Source organism: Quercus suber, unplaced genomic scaffold (assembly GCF_002906115.3).
Source record: "Quercus suber isolate HL8 unplaced genomic scaffold, Cork oak 2.0 scaffold_148, whole genome shotgun sequence".
NCBI lineage: Eukaryota > Viridiplantae > Streptophyta > Magnoliopsida > Fagales > Fagaceae > Quercus > Quercus suber.
In genome coordinates this window covers 56,125-70,421 of record NW_027069609.1, presented here as the reverse complement: position 1 = coordinate 70,421, position 14,297 = coordinate 56,125, and the positions used below count along the sequence as shown (strand labels likewise).

Genomic DNA, 14,297 nt, shown 5'->3' with positions numbered 1-14,297 from the left:
AGGATCTAAAATAGAAGCATACAAGTGAAATAAGAACCAGAATCAGATAAACTAGGGTAGGGTTTCTGGCCAAGATCATATGCATGCATGAACAAGCCTACGTGCGCATAATCTAGCCTGTGTGCATAGGCAAGATTATGCACATGTGGAATCCACCCTAGAAACCTTAGCAACACAGAAAATAGAGCAAGGCTTCAAAACGATAAATCTAATATCCTAACATGCTTTAAAACATAAAGACCATAAGAACCTAAACTACGTAGACATGTTAAAACATATAATAACCAAAAAAAAAAAAAAAAACAAACAAAAAGATTAAAGCATTAAGAGGAAAAGCAAAGAAAAAGAAAGTTTAGTTTGCATCATATCTAAGGGATTCCTTGGTTTGGGCCGAAGAAACAATGTCATTCAGACTAATACCTCAAACACAAAACTTTCAAGCTTGATTTTTTACCGTTCCTCTCAGTCAAATCTATTTACAATCAATAGAAAAGTGATTAGCAATCTTAAACTCAAAGATCAAGGCCAGAAAAGGCCCCAATTAAAAGAAAATTGACTTGAGGATGTTTTGTGAAAAACTACCTCTTTGATTCACTATTTCTAGTGAATTTTAGTGTTTTCCCTTAGGATTTTTGTGTTTGTTTGAAAAGGTATAATGTATAGCTATTTATATTGAGAAAATAGGGCTTTGGAACGGCTCCCAGACGATGTGGGATTCGTTCCAAACCTTAGCATTAATACAGAAAAATTGCATTTTTTTTTAATGTTTTTGGAACCCTACATGCGTGCGTAGGATCGTGGCTGCGTGCGTAGATTGATTCCTGCATGCGCATACTGAGGGTTTCCTTGCCTTATTTTCCAAAAAATAGATTTATTTGCTTATTAAAAGTTATATTTTTCATTTTAACATTTCTAAAGTCAGTTTAATATCTGATTGGGCCATAAACCAACCTTGGGTCTTAGAATTTCAGCATCATTAGGGAATGGGGACTCGAGTCGTAAGGGGTACAAAATGCAGTATCTACATTAATTAGGAGTTATTTTAGTATATATTTTATTGTCTGTCAAGTTTTATGTAACCCTTAAATAGGCCTCTAAGTTTGTAAACTTTTTTTAAACAATTATTCAATTAATAAAATTCAGACTTTTGTCTTTCTATTATCTGGTGGATTCCAAACCCTTTCTCCTTATAGATTCAAGGACCTTCATGGATTCGATGTTATTTTCAAAAGCAAACATATTTTGTTTCTTATTTTCTAGAAGTAGACATGTTCTGCTTTTTAACGTTTAAGCATTCCGCATCACATAGTTTAGTAAGAAAAAAAAATGTGTATTTTTAAATTTAAAAAATGATAAGAGATGTGGAGGAAAATAGAGTATGTCCATTATAATTTTTTTAAATTATAAGAGATAAGAAGATTGTAAACTATCGAAACCTAGAGTTTTTATTTTACAAATTTATTGAAAACCTGTAAATGAACAAAGAGAGAATATTTTGAGATATCCAAAACCTAGAGTTCATTACTTAAATGGCTTGATAGTCAAATGCCTGAAGGCTCATTAAATAGTAGTATAGATATAGATATAGATATAGAAGTACTAGACTCATCACACACGCTTTGCACATGCAATAAGGCTCTATTTTTTTATTTTTTATTTTAGATTTAATGAAATAATGTTTAAAAGTAAGAAAAAGATAGTTTCCTAATTTTTAGGATTTTGATAAAAGTTTGTAAGCCTAAAGCTTAGGAACTCTTTTAAAAATAGTAAATTACTATTTTAACCAGATTATGTTTTTAAATTTAAAATTATTGAACTAAAAGATAGGGGTATTTTAGAGAGTTTAAGAATTTGTGTGAGGTTATTTTAGTATGCAAAATGTTGAAAACCAAACCGGGAATCTTAATATTAATAGTATAAAAGATAGATATATAAGTGCATATATATATATATATATATATTTTAATAGGAAAGATTGATATATTCTACTTAAGAAATTTAATTTAATTTTCATCCTTAAAAGTGTTACCCTTAATCCTTATCTCAAATTCATTTTTTCTTTTTTCTTTTTTTGGGATAAATTATCCTTATCTAAATTTCACAACCAATTTTTTAAGTACGACTGATGAGAAAAAAACATGAAGAAATGAACCCCCACCTCTTCAATGGAAAAAAGAATTTCTTACTTGATTCAATAGATAGCCTGTGATATTGGCATTGTTTGTGGTGCTTTATGTTTGTGTTTTGAACCCTCCCCTCCCACTATATATATATATATATATATAAGGAATGTATTATTTTCTTCTATTAATTAGTTTTCTTCAATCATGTTCTAATGAATATAACTTTAGTTTAATTAAGTTTTCCCATCGATCAGTTAGTCCATATTCTTAATTAGAAGTCATTTATTGACTCAATGCGTATCTAAGAATTGCAGGTTGTGTCACGCCCCAAACCCGATACCCGAATTTGTGACCGTGACCGGCATGCTAATATCAAGCCTAAACCTGATATTAACAAGAACCAACTTATCTTTTTGTAACTTTTATCAAAAGCTTCCCTCTTTCTTTTCATTCTTGTTTCTTTACTTAAATGATATAACTTTTCTTTATACATTCAGAGCATCTATGTTGTACTCAAAGAATAATGTAATCCACCAGTTTATCAAATTCCATACTTTCACATAATATATCTCTTAATACCTTAAGGTACAACTTTCATTAGATCCTAAAATACACAATACCACTTAACTAAACATCAAATACTAATTTAAGATCTATACATATAAAACTAAAACCAGCTCCTTCCAAAACTCGACTAAGGCTCCCTCTGCTCCAAATAAAACCTGCTAACTGAAAGAGTGGAAAGGGTGAGCTACACAGCTCAGTAAAGGTAAGATATATGAGAATTTAATAAGGATGCATGTAAATCATTTCATTTCATTTTATAATTATTCAGATAGGAGAACATTTTTCATGCATAGTATTTTATACTATTTATAATAATAATTTAACGCTCTTCATAGAAATAATTGTTCTCCCTTTTCTTATCAGAATAATTTTATCGAAACGCTTCAAATTGAATTTCTTTCATTTCTTACAAAGTCACCATATATATTTTTATTACAAAATAATCCTTTTAACTTAAATCAAATAATCGGTAACTTTGTCTTAAACTGGAAGCATCTTATAGGATAATAAAATTTTCCTTCATGAACTTCGTCTTGTAACATATTATAACTTTCATAATCATAAAACATAAAATTTCATAAAGAAAACAGATATCTAATAACTTCTTAATATAACTTGTACTTTCTTCAAAAGCTTTATCTTTATAGCATAACAGAACTTTAAAAACTTTTATCTTCAATGAATAGCTTTCTTTCGTCAGAAACTTCTTCTTTTCATGAGAGCTTTTAACTTTCCACAATGCATTTAACAAAATAATTCTCTCATGATTAATAACATAATATAGATGTTCATAAATAACTTATTGGTTAGTCCATATCTGATAAGTCTGTACTTATGAGCGCGGACGCACCGCCATCCTCATTATATACTTTAATTGAGCGCGGACGAACCGCCATCCTCAACACATTCTTTAATTGAGCGCGGACGAACCGCCATCCTCAATACATACTTTGATCGAGTTCAGATTACCAGAGGACATAACCCGAAAATATTTCATACTTTACATCATACTGAAATTTCTTATTTTGCATAACATTTCACATTAAAAGCATTTCCATTGTTTTCTTCATCATGTTCGTGGAATTAGTAATAGCATTAATATGCTTAAATCATATACATAAGGTTTCGAAAGCTCACGAACGTATCTTTGTCTGATAATGCTTACATGCCATATCTCTAATAAAAAAAACATTTTAATGCATAATATACATTAAAATAACCTCATGACTTACCAAATGCCCATATAACTTATCCCTTACCTGATAGCAGAGGAACCGAGAGCCTACAGTCGAAGGAGCTTAGACTTGGGAACTGGTAACACCTAAACCAAATATCAAAGCTTATCACTATCCGTTACTCCTTATCATAAATTTACACATTCATCTCAAAACCTATCTCTTATAATCAAGGAGATCCTATCCCACCTCAAAGAGGTTTCCACAAATCCAAAATACATTCATCAGAAAACATGATGTACTAAATCACAGAGAAACCACTTCATAAAATTTATACATGATTCTAACATACCAAAGGATGAGCATATTAAATTATAGCTCAAAACATTCACCCTAACTTCAAAATTAAATCCACAAAGTCAAAGTTTTCCTACCCTGTTTACTGGTCATTACAGCAGCAAAAGCCCTATTTGTAAAATACGAATGGGTTGTTCAAACACATCCACAAGTCATGAAATTTTACCTAGTTACTCCCCTGTATGTCCATATACCATAAAAATTTCGGAGTCAAAACATAAACCCATGATTTATTAAAAATCATACAATACAACATGTTCAAATCTGTCCTGGCAGAAACTCATGCAACTTAGAAATTACACCATTATTTTTCTACTCATCCAAATACTGTGAGACCACTTCCATAACAACCCTACATGTCTTAGGGTTCATAAATACTACTCCTAACATCCTAATTCACAAAATATGATTTAATACATAATTTTCTTTTTGTAAACATCAAATCTGTCACAGGGACAGCATCAGTGCATGTTCTTTCTAAAATCATCAACAAATAGCAATTGACCTTAATTTCATTTGGGTATTTTTATACCTATAGTATACATATTATAATATGTTAATAAGCATTCAATAGTCCATAACACCATCACTCTTTCAATTTACAAAAACAGAATCACAGGTTCAGTCTCACAAATCAGAACAGAGGATAAAGAATGAAAATAAACAACCAATCATACCATCCAAGTACACAAAATCAGATGAAGTTTTAATTACTTACCCACAAAACCTTAGTGTTAGGCTCTTAATTTCATCTTTAGAGAGGAATATTTTGTCTTGGTGAGAGAGGGAGGGCTGCCGTGTAAGAGCAAAGAGAGAAGAGAGAAAGAAGAAAAAAAAAGGAGGAAAAAGAAGTAGGGAAAGAGGGGCTGGACTTCTGATCTGATGCAGCCAAGAAAATCAGAAAAGTGAGAAGACTTTTGAGGCACAAAAGGAGATAAGAGATGTGAACAATTGGGGTGGGATACGTGGGATGCTAGGAAGAAAATATCACACTCCCTTTTTCCAACTTTTGACAATTCTTGCATTCACACTCACTTTGCTACAAAAATAATTCTTGCATATACATACATACATACATACATATATATATATATATATATGTATATATATATATATATAAAAAGTTATATCCATCACCCTAAAAGAGCATATATGTTCTAATTGCTTAAGAAAGTCGAGGAAAGAATTAGGTGGAGCTTGGTGATTGCATGGCCGGCTAAGTCTTGGCCTTTTGATTTGTCAACATGCATGATGCTTAGCATTATTTGTTTTCAATTCTCATTGGTTGCATGTGAGTTGAATTTCTACTATACTATCCCATGCATCATGCTTCACTAAAACACCTACAACCATATATATATATATATATATCATAGCTTAGCCACTTAACATAGTTTTGTACATACTTATACTTAGTAGATATATACATAATAAATTAAGCATTCCATTATTTATAATCTCTACAATTCTTATTCAAAGATATTATAAAATAATATTTTTATTAAATACTCTTCTATTAATTTTAGTAAGTAAGTCGCTTAACACATTAATTAACTATTTAAACACATAGTTTAACTATAAAATTGGGTCAGGGTGTTACAGGTTGTCTTTCCGAATTTGGAGGAATTGGAAATTAAAGGCATGGATTGCCTGAAGATGATGTTTGCGAAATTACTTGCCATAGAAATTGATGGTTGTTCCATTCTAAAAAGTGTTTTTCTAACATTTGTGGCAAAGGCTCTTGTGCAACTTGAGAAGCTAAAGATAAAGGACTATGCAACGGTGGAGGAAATTGTGGCAAAAGAAGAAGGAATAGAGACAACCGCTTTGTTTGTAATATTCCCACGGTTAATCTCTCTAAAACTTGTAAATTTGCATGAACTCAAAGAGATTTTATCCAGGAAATTACACTTTAGAGTGGCCGTTGAAAATTTTGAACATTCGTAAATGCGACAAACTGAAAATATTTGATTCCAAAAAATCAAGCATTGAAGAAACAAATGAGCTGGGCCATCATGCTAGTCTTATTCAACAACCCCTCTTTTTCATCGAAAATGTAACAACTTCCCTTTCATGTCTTTACATTTTGTTAATATATATACACACTCATTTTTTTTTATAGGATATATATAATTATATACACTCATTGGATTATATGTACTAACTTGTTTAAGAATTCTCGCTCAAATGGATTCATTATATGTGAATTGCGATCAAAACAGAAACTTTTGGCAATCTTGAAAATTGAAATGCCCTTCAATTAATAAAATAAGGATTCTCTATTTATGAATTAAAAAAAAAAAAAACTAATTTGGATTTTTTTTTTTAATGTTTGACATTGAGAAGCTATTAAATTTTACCTGTTAGAAAATAATTACCAAATTAATAGGAGTTGGTTAGCTAATGCTTACTCACGAGAGAGTTTTATTTTGACAATATATTTTGTGAAAATTTTCATTTATTTATAATTTTTTTTATGCATAACAGATTAGACAATTTTGGTTAGAGTAATTTTTTCCCTGAAGTTTGTTTACTCATATGCTTAAATTTTTTATGGGGATTTAGGACCATATCTACTATAATGTCAATTTTCACTTTTCTTGAAATATATGGTTTTTAATCGTTGGACTTGTGCAGGCATTAACATCTATTAAGTTCTATTTTTTTCAAAAAAAATAATAATTAAGTTTTACTTACAAACTAGGTTTCAATTTTGCTTAGACCAAGAAGATATTCGTGCATGTCTTGACATAATGATAAAAAACAATCATCACTAAACTTACCATGTAATTTCCAAATTTATTTTACATATTGATTTTACAAGACACTTGAATAACAGTTTGTTTCCACTTAACTTATTTTACAATTTACACCTTGAAATTTTCCTATTTACTAATGCAAGCCTTGTAATTTGGTTACGAGTGAATTTAGATGCATTTTGATGATTTCTTATTTACTTAAAAAATTTCTATAAAAAATGTTGGGGAAAGTTTATTTATTTTTATTTACATGTGTGAGCCATCAAAATAGGTTCAAAATTTTCAGGAATCTGACCTCTTGTCACTTGCTAAACAAACTAAGACATTTAGACTGTTCTTCTTCTCATTCCCACATATACACTTTTTTTCTTTATATGTTGACATCAAAAGTTATTTGTCTACTATTTCTATTAAGTTAAAAATTAGAATGGTTAAGAGGCTGTTTGATTCACTAGTTTTCATGACTCAATACTCTGTTTCCATAACTCAAATCTCAAAAATAGTGGGACCCATAACAAAATGCTTGTTTGTCTACACAATTTCTTTGTTTTCATAACTCTGTTTCCAACACCCAATTCTTTGATTTTTGAGTTATGAGTTATGGAAACTGAAAACACATTTTGGCTGTTTTCAGTTTTCAATTCTCATAACTCAATGGTATTTTTGTAATTAAACACACATGAAGGACCCACAAATAGTACCAACCGCACCTTTTGACCTTTTTTTTTTTTTTTTTTTCATTTCTTCTCCTGGGTGGGTTGGCTATTCGGTTCTTTTTTTTTTTTCCTTCTTTCACTGGCTCGATCTGTTTTTTTTTTTTTTTACTAGTTCAGTCTGTTCTGGGTTCTTCTTCTTCTTCTTTCTTCTTCTTCTTGCACTGGTTCGGTCTTCATGTTCTGGTTTTTTTTTTTTTTTTTTTTTTTCACTGGGTTGTGAGGTTGGGTACTAAGAAAAAAAAATTGCAGGGTGACAGATATGAGGCCCACAAATAGTGTGAAAAATATTGAGTGATGGAAAGTGAGTGATGGTGACAAACAAACATGGTATTTTAGAGTGATGGGTGATGAGTGATGAGTGATGAGTTATGAGTGATGAGTGATGAAATTAGTGGCGGAAATTGAGTGACCAAAAAAAAGCATCCAAATAGCCTCTAACTTTCCTGTGTTCTTCTTCACATCTAAATTTCAATATGAATAAGATTAGAATGATATGTGGAAAAGAACCTTGCAAATTTGGTGCAGTTCAATTGTCACTTGTTGTCTCTAACAATGACAATAAAAATTCAAATCACCTCACTATTTTTTTGTTATTAAGAATGATGGTAAGTAGATATCAATTAATACTCCTTTGTTAAAGTTTAAAGCTCAAAGTTTATTTTTTTCCATGCAATTAACTAATGTTAACTGAAAGTGTAATTACTTGGCCAAAAAAAAAAAAATTGAAAGTATAAATAATTAGGATTGGTTTTTAGTTGAACGGTTAAATACTGATTACACAAAATAGTTAATTGATTATGCAGTTATGAGTTTGTTAAAAAGATTGTTAAAAGACAGTTAGATATTAGCTTTAATAAGAATCTTCTCTTTTTGATAAATCTTTGTCTCCTTCTTCTTCCATTTAATACTTCTAGTTCTTTATGAACATTCTTTCTAATTTTTGCTTTTGTTGGGAAGGCAAAGGGTGAGGCGGGTTTCAACCTGCGATATGGGAATTGAAATATAAAGGAAGTGGGGGAAGGTGCCATTCAGGCTACAAGCCAATTAATAATAATTGGTCATCAGATTCCTTTCAAATATCTTTTTTTTTTTTTAAATTTTTTTTTATATATATCAGTAAATATATGCCGTTTAACATCTCACTAAGTTCTTTAAATTTGCCTCTCTTAAATCAAAAGAATTTTATCCTGAGTTACCTCTAATTTTCTGTTCTAGACACCATTGAAGCCAAATTCGCATTCCACCTCCATAATGGCAAAATTATGTAGTGTCCCTTAAGCCTCATGCAACAATGACATGACAGATTTTTTTATTTAAGCATAATTTCTATTCTTTATAAAATAAAAGAAAGGTAATGGTTAAGGTTTTAGAAAAAAGGGTGGTTCAAGTGGTCATTGGTTATCAATTTTTCTATTTTATTTTTGTAATGAGTTTTTGTAAATTTTGTACTTTTTAGATCCCTGTAAACTAGATTGTTTAACCTAAATAATTAACCAAGTGAATACTTAGGATTATTATTCAGATCTAAGTTAAAATAATAGCAATCATATCATGTAAATAATGCGGAAATATAAAGAACAACAATATGATAACCCAGGAAAACCAAACCGGTAAAAAACCTGGGGGAGGATCTAACCTAACTATCCTCAAGGTAAAACAAATCTACTATGAAAGAATTGAAATTTTACAATAAAACTTAGATCACTAACATCCTATTGCTACCTTGAGTAGAAAATTTACTACCACGACCACGTGAAGCTCTGAGTCCACGAACTACTTCTTTTCCTGATATACTGCAACCACAAGTACTCCCACTTGTGACTTTGAGATTCCACTCAAAGGTTTAAGATCTTCTTTAAATTCTTTGTGCAGCAACTGAAGCGATCACCAAGTTCTTGACATGAATCTTGATCTTGATAACCCTAAGTGTGTATGAAGGTAAACATCTCTAGATCTTATAAGAGATTCAACACACAGCACATCAAAGACTTTAGAGAGCTTTTGGGTACAAAACCCTAGATCTACAAAAGAGGCACAAGATGCACTCTAATCTCTCTCTAAAAATCCCTTGTTAAAACGTACTTAGGGTTTCCTTTATATACTAGAAGAATTAGATTTGAAACCCTAATCCTTAATGGGCTTGAATTGCTGTTTGGGCTTAATTCAAATTCTGTAGATACAATTCTCGATCGGTCGAGCTTTGCAATTTTGCACAGTAAGTTTTTGCATTCAGCTCAATTCAAACTATAACAAATAAACTTTGAGCAAGCCTAAACCTAGACTCATTGTTTTGATCATGGTTTGCCAACATATACAAAGTAAAGTTCTAATACATTTAGTTCCTAAAGTCTTAGAACCTAACAAATTTTTTTGAGTTGATGATTTGTGTACTAGAGTTGTTAGGGATAATACGTGGTTGTTTGGACTGATTTGTAATGTTGCTTGGGCTAATTTGTGGAGTTGTTTGCACTAATCTGAAAGGGGGAAGGGGGCAAGATTTTGGAGGGAATAAGGTCAAGTTTTATTTCTTGAGCCCAATTCAAATTAGTTCCTAATATATGCATTTAAGAAAAAAAAAATTGAATCTCTCATACACTAGAGGGGTGGGGGGTGGGGGACACCCCTAACTAGTAGAAGAAAGATAAAAGATTGATATTCGCTAAATAAAGTATGTCATTAGCCAAATGGAAAGAATGGATGTTTAGTTATGAAAAATGTTAAAGTAGTAATCAATTAAACTACAAAAGTTTTATAGACTAATGTAGTAATGAATGTGATTAATATTAAAAAATTATATATAATAAATAAATTTATTGATTATATTTTAATTGTATTTAAAAACTAACACATTAGTTCGTTTATAATAAAAAAATTAGTCATTTTGTAAAATTTTTATTATGCTAGTATTTTTCCCTTAGTTTTTAATCATGAGCTTTCTCATGGATTTAAATTTGTTGAAATAAGACGTTTTAAAAAGGTTGTAATTGTATTGGCAAATTCATGTTTAGGTCTTTACTCCAAAATACTATTGATTTAATTGGTTAAGTCAAATAGGATGTAAGTGCGTTGTTTTCCCCAATTCTTCATATATAGTTAGTTCTAAATGGCATGATGGTTGAACCAATGTGCACTGATTATCTGTTCAAATATATATATTTTTTTCTTGGTTATTATTTTTGATATGCTATCATATTTGTCTTGCTTTAATTTTTTTTGAGTGAACAGTAATACTTATTATAACACACACGAAAATAGTAATGCTAGTGTTTCAAACCGGGTTTATAATACATTACTAACTAGAGTACAACTACAAAAAGGCTTAACTTTTGTAGTTGTAGATTGAGATTGTAAACAACGGACACTAGTATTATTATTTTTGTATGTGTTCTAATAAGTATTACTGTTTAGAAAAAAAAAAAAAAAATAGGGACGCTTATCCCATATTAGTTGTGTGTGTCTAATATCTTACCTTAATTTAAATTGAACACAAATTGGTTCTATTAGTTTTTTTTTTTTTTTTTTTTGAGAAATTGGTTCAGTTAGTTTAGCATGTAATTTAATATTTTATTGCTTTCTCAAAAAAATATTGAATTTTTCTAATTGGACATTGGTTTTGTATCACATTTAAACAATGAGTTGCTACCTCCTAGTTGAACTCGATTCATTCATGTTAAAGGAAGCTTTGGAGTATTAAATAATCCCAAACTTGTTTACAGGATATTAATCTCATATCATTCTTTCTTTAATTTATTCATTACTTTGGCGTTTTCCCAGGATAAATTCCCGAAGTTGGAATATTTGTCATTGGATGAGGGCGATGCCATGAATGAGAACCATCAGCAGAATTGTGTTGCAGCCTAAAAGATCTGATGTTGTACGGAAACGTGGAGGCTATGTTTCCAAATGTAGGGGATCCAACTGCAAGAGCAGGAGTATCAGATTTTTGCAGATTAAAGAAAATTGTGCCATTCTTATCCACATCTTTCCACTGCTTACATACTTTGTATCTATGGGGAAGTGATGTATTGATTAGTTTATTAACTCCCCCAACAGCCAGAACTCTCGTGCAACTCCCTCAAGAGTATTGGGAGGCTAAGGGGCTGTTTGAATTTTCAGTTTCTATCACCCATAACTTAAAATATGTGAGTGCCACAATTGAGAAGTGTGTTTGGCATTGTTTCCATCACTCAATTCTCTGATTTTTGAGTGATGAGTTATAAAAACTGAAAACACATTTTAAGTGTTTTCAAGTTATGGAAACAAAGTTACGATGACATTTTTGTAAATATTCTCACATGGTGGCCCTCGTTTTCTATGTCCTGCCTTTTCCTTGCCAGCTCATTTACTACCAATGACTCTCTCATCCTTCAAACCATCTCTCTCTTTTTTTTTTCCCTCTTCCTCTTCTCTTCCCAAGCCACTATCTTCTCTCCATACACATCTGCCATTAACACATCCCGTCCTTCAGACCATCTCTTTTCCTCTTTCTTTTCTAAGATCATCACGAATTTATTTATTTTTGTCTTTGTGGAGTAAAGAGTGCTCTACAATTTTTGTGTGGGTACTGGGTATTGTGCTCAGTTTCGTTCTAATATGATTTGTGTATTGTAATATGATATGTGTGTCCACTTACTTGCTTTCCATGGCTTTATATAGCTATGCAAAAATATGTTATTCTTTCATGATCTCAGCTTTGCAGATCTTTCTTTCTTTTCTTTTCTTTTTTGTTCTTCATCACAGAATATTTTTGGTCTTCGCTGCACTCCATGACCGGGTAAGGATGGGTTTGAATTTGGATTTGGGGTTTCAAACTACAAACATGAATGGGTTTCAAAAAACCCATTCCTTGAACAAACATGAATGGGTCACAAATGGAGGAATGAAGGAAATGGGTCACATTTCTTCAAAGGTCGTCAGCACCACTGGGTCATGATGGAGGAGATCACGTCGCCATACACGTCAAAAAGATAGGTGTTGTTCACTGGTGACGATCCTGACGAGGCAAGGGAGCTTCTAAAATTTTTATGGGTTTGGGTTTGTGTTTTGGGAGAGATGGGTGTTGTTGCTGCTGTTATTGTTGTTGTTGTTGTGGTTGAAGCTGAATCTTCAAACTTCAAAGGTTTGGAAAAGGAAAAGGAATTCTGGGTCTTTTTAATTTTGGGGAATTTGAGTTTTAATGGTTTTGTTGCCCTTACCAGGTATTGTAGGTTTTTGTTATTTGGGTTTGAGGAAGATGAGGTGGGATTGGGGTTTGGGTGTTTAAGGAGGCCTAGGAAAGGTTTGATTAGCTGGGTTTGGGTTTGTGTTTTAGGAGAGTAACAGGGGTGAAGAGGTGAAAGGGAAATGAGAAAAAAGAAAATGGTGGGGAATGGGTTCCGCGGGTAGGCTTAACAAAAGGGTCGGACCAATTTATAGGTATGGGTCTCACAAAAAAGTAGAAAAATTGAGTGATGAGAAGCTGAGTGAAGTGTGCCAAACGGGTGGGTATAGGAAATTGGGGTATTTAAAGTGATGAGTGATGAGTGATGAGTGACGAAAATTGAGTGATGAGTGATGAGTAATGAAAAAAAAAAAAAAAAAAAAAAAAAAATCAAGGGTTGAAATGATTTGAAGCCCCTGAATTGACTATATATATATATATATATATAATTTTCTTTTTTAATTTTTTTGACCATCTAAAATAAAATTTTGAACACCATAACCTTAAATATTTGTTGAGTCCAACTAAAATAAGTTTGAATATGATCCTGTTATCAATATCTTGGCCTTTAAAAAAAAAAAAATCAATAACAAACCAATTTAAGCTAAAATTTGGAAATAAAAATTTATAAGCTCAACAACGAAAGTAGAAATTTGTTAATCAAAAACCTTAGAAAAATCTCATTTAGATCTTATCAATTTTGAAATAAATCAATCAAATGGGAGATTAATGGATGGATGATTGTTTGGCTATGTACATTAAAAGAGATATAGCTCGTAGGATTAATAATACAAATATTATACTATGATTTTAAAATATGAAACCTCATAAAAGGCAATTTTAAAACTTTTTTTTTTTTTTTGCAATGTGATATGTTCAAGTTCTCTTTCGTTTTAGATTTTGTACCATTTATGTTTCTTATTAACCCCTCGAAAATAATTATGGAGTCACAACTGCTTCTAAATTATGTAATTAAAAAAAAAAAAAAAAGGATAAACTCCATATTGGTGTTGTAATTATTGTTGCTATTTGAAATGTAGTATCTTACTACGATGTGGAATATGAGAAATTTAATTTGAATATAGTTGACATTGGTTTTTGTGATTGGTGGATGAGATCAGAACATTGTTCATAATATGTTAACATAGTGCTCTTTCATATCATGTTGTTTTTGGATTAATTTGTATCTTTTTTTTTTTTTTTTTTAATTCCAAGTGTTGAGGGTCATTTCTTGAAATAAGCAGAAGGCAGCCCAACCCATAAAAATGGGCAGCGGACGAGCAGCAAGCTAAGAAAAAGACCATTAGGCTCAAGCAACAGAAATAATGGATCACAGGCCCTTAAATATAAATAAACGGGCCTTAAAGGAGTAAGTGGGCCTAAAAGGCCCGGAAAGAGAG

The 14,297-nt window shown here is 31.2% G+C and overlaps 1 long non-coding RNA gene across 1 annotated transcript; it reads right to left on the bottom strand.

Annotated features, from left to right (window-relative positions):
- Positions 1-2,644: 2,644 nt before the first annotated feature.
- On the bottom strand, positions 2,645-5,142 carry LOC136069037 (uncharacterized). The gene is made up of 3 exons (XR_010630313.1): positions 4,941-5,142; positions 3,950-4,011; positions 2,645-2,852 (listed from the first exon to the last, which is right to left on the bottom strand). It is a non-coding gene; the product is annotated as an uncharacterized LOC136069037 (long non-coding RNA).
- Between the last annotated feature and the right edge of the window lie 9,155 nt (positions 5,143-14,297).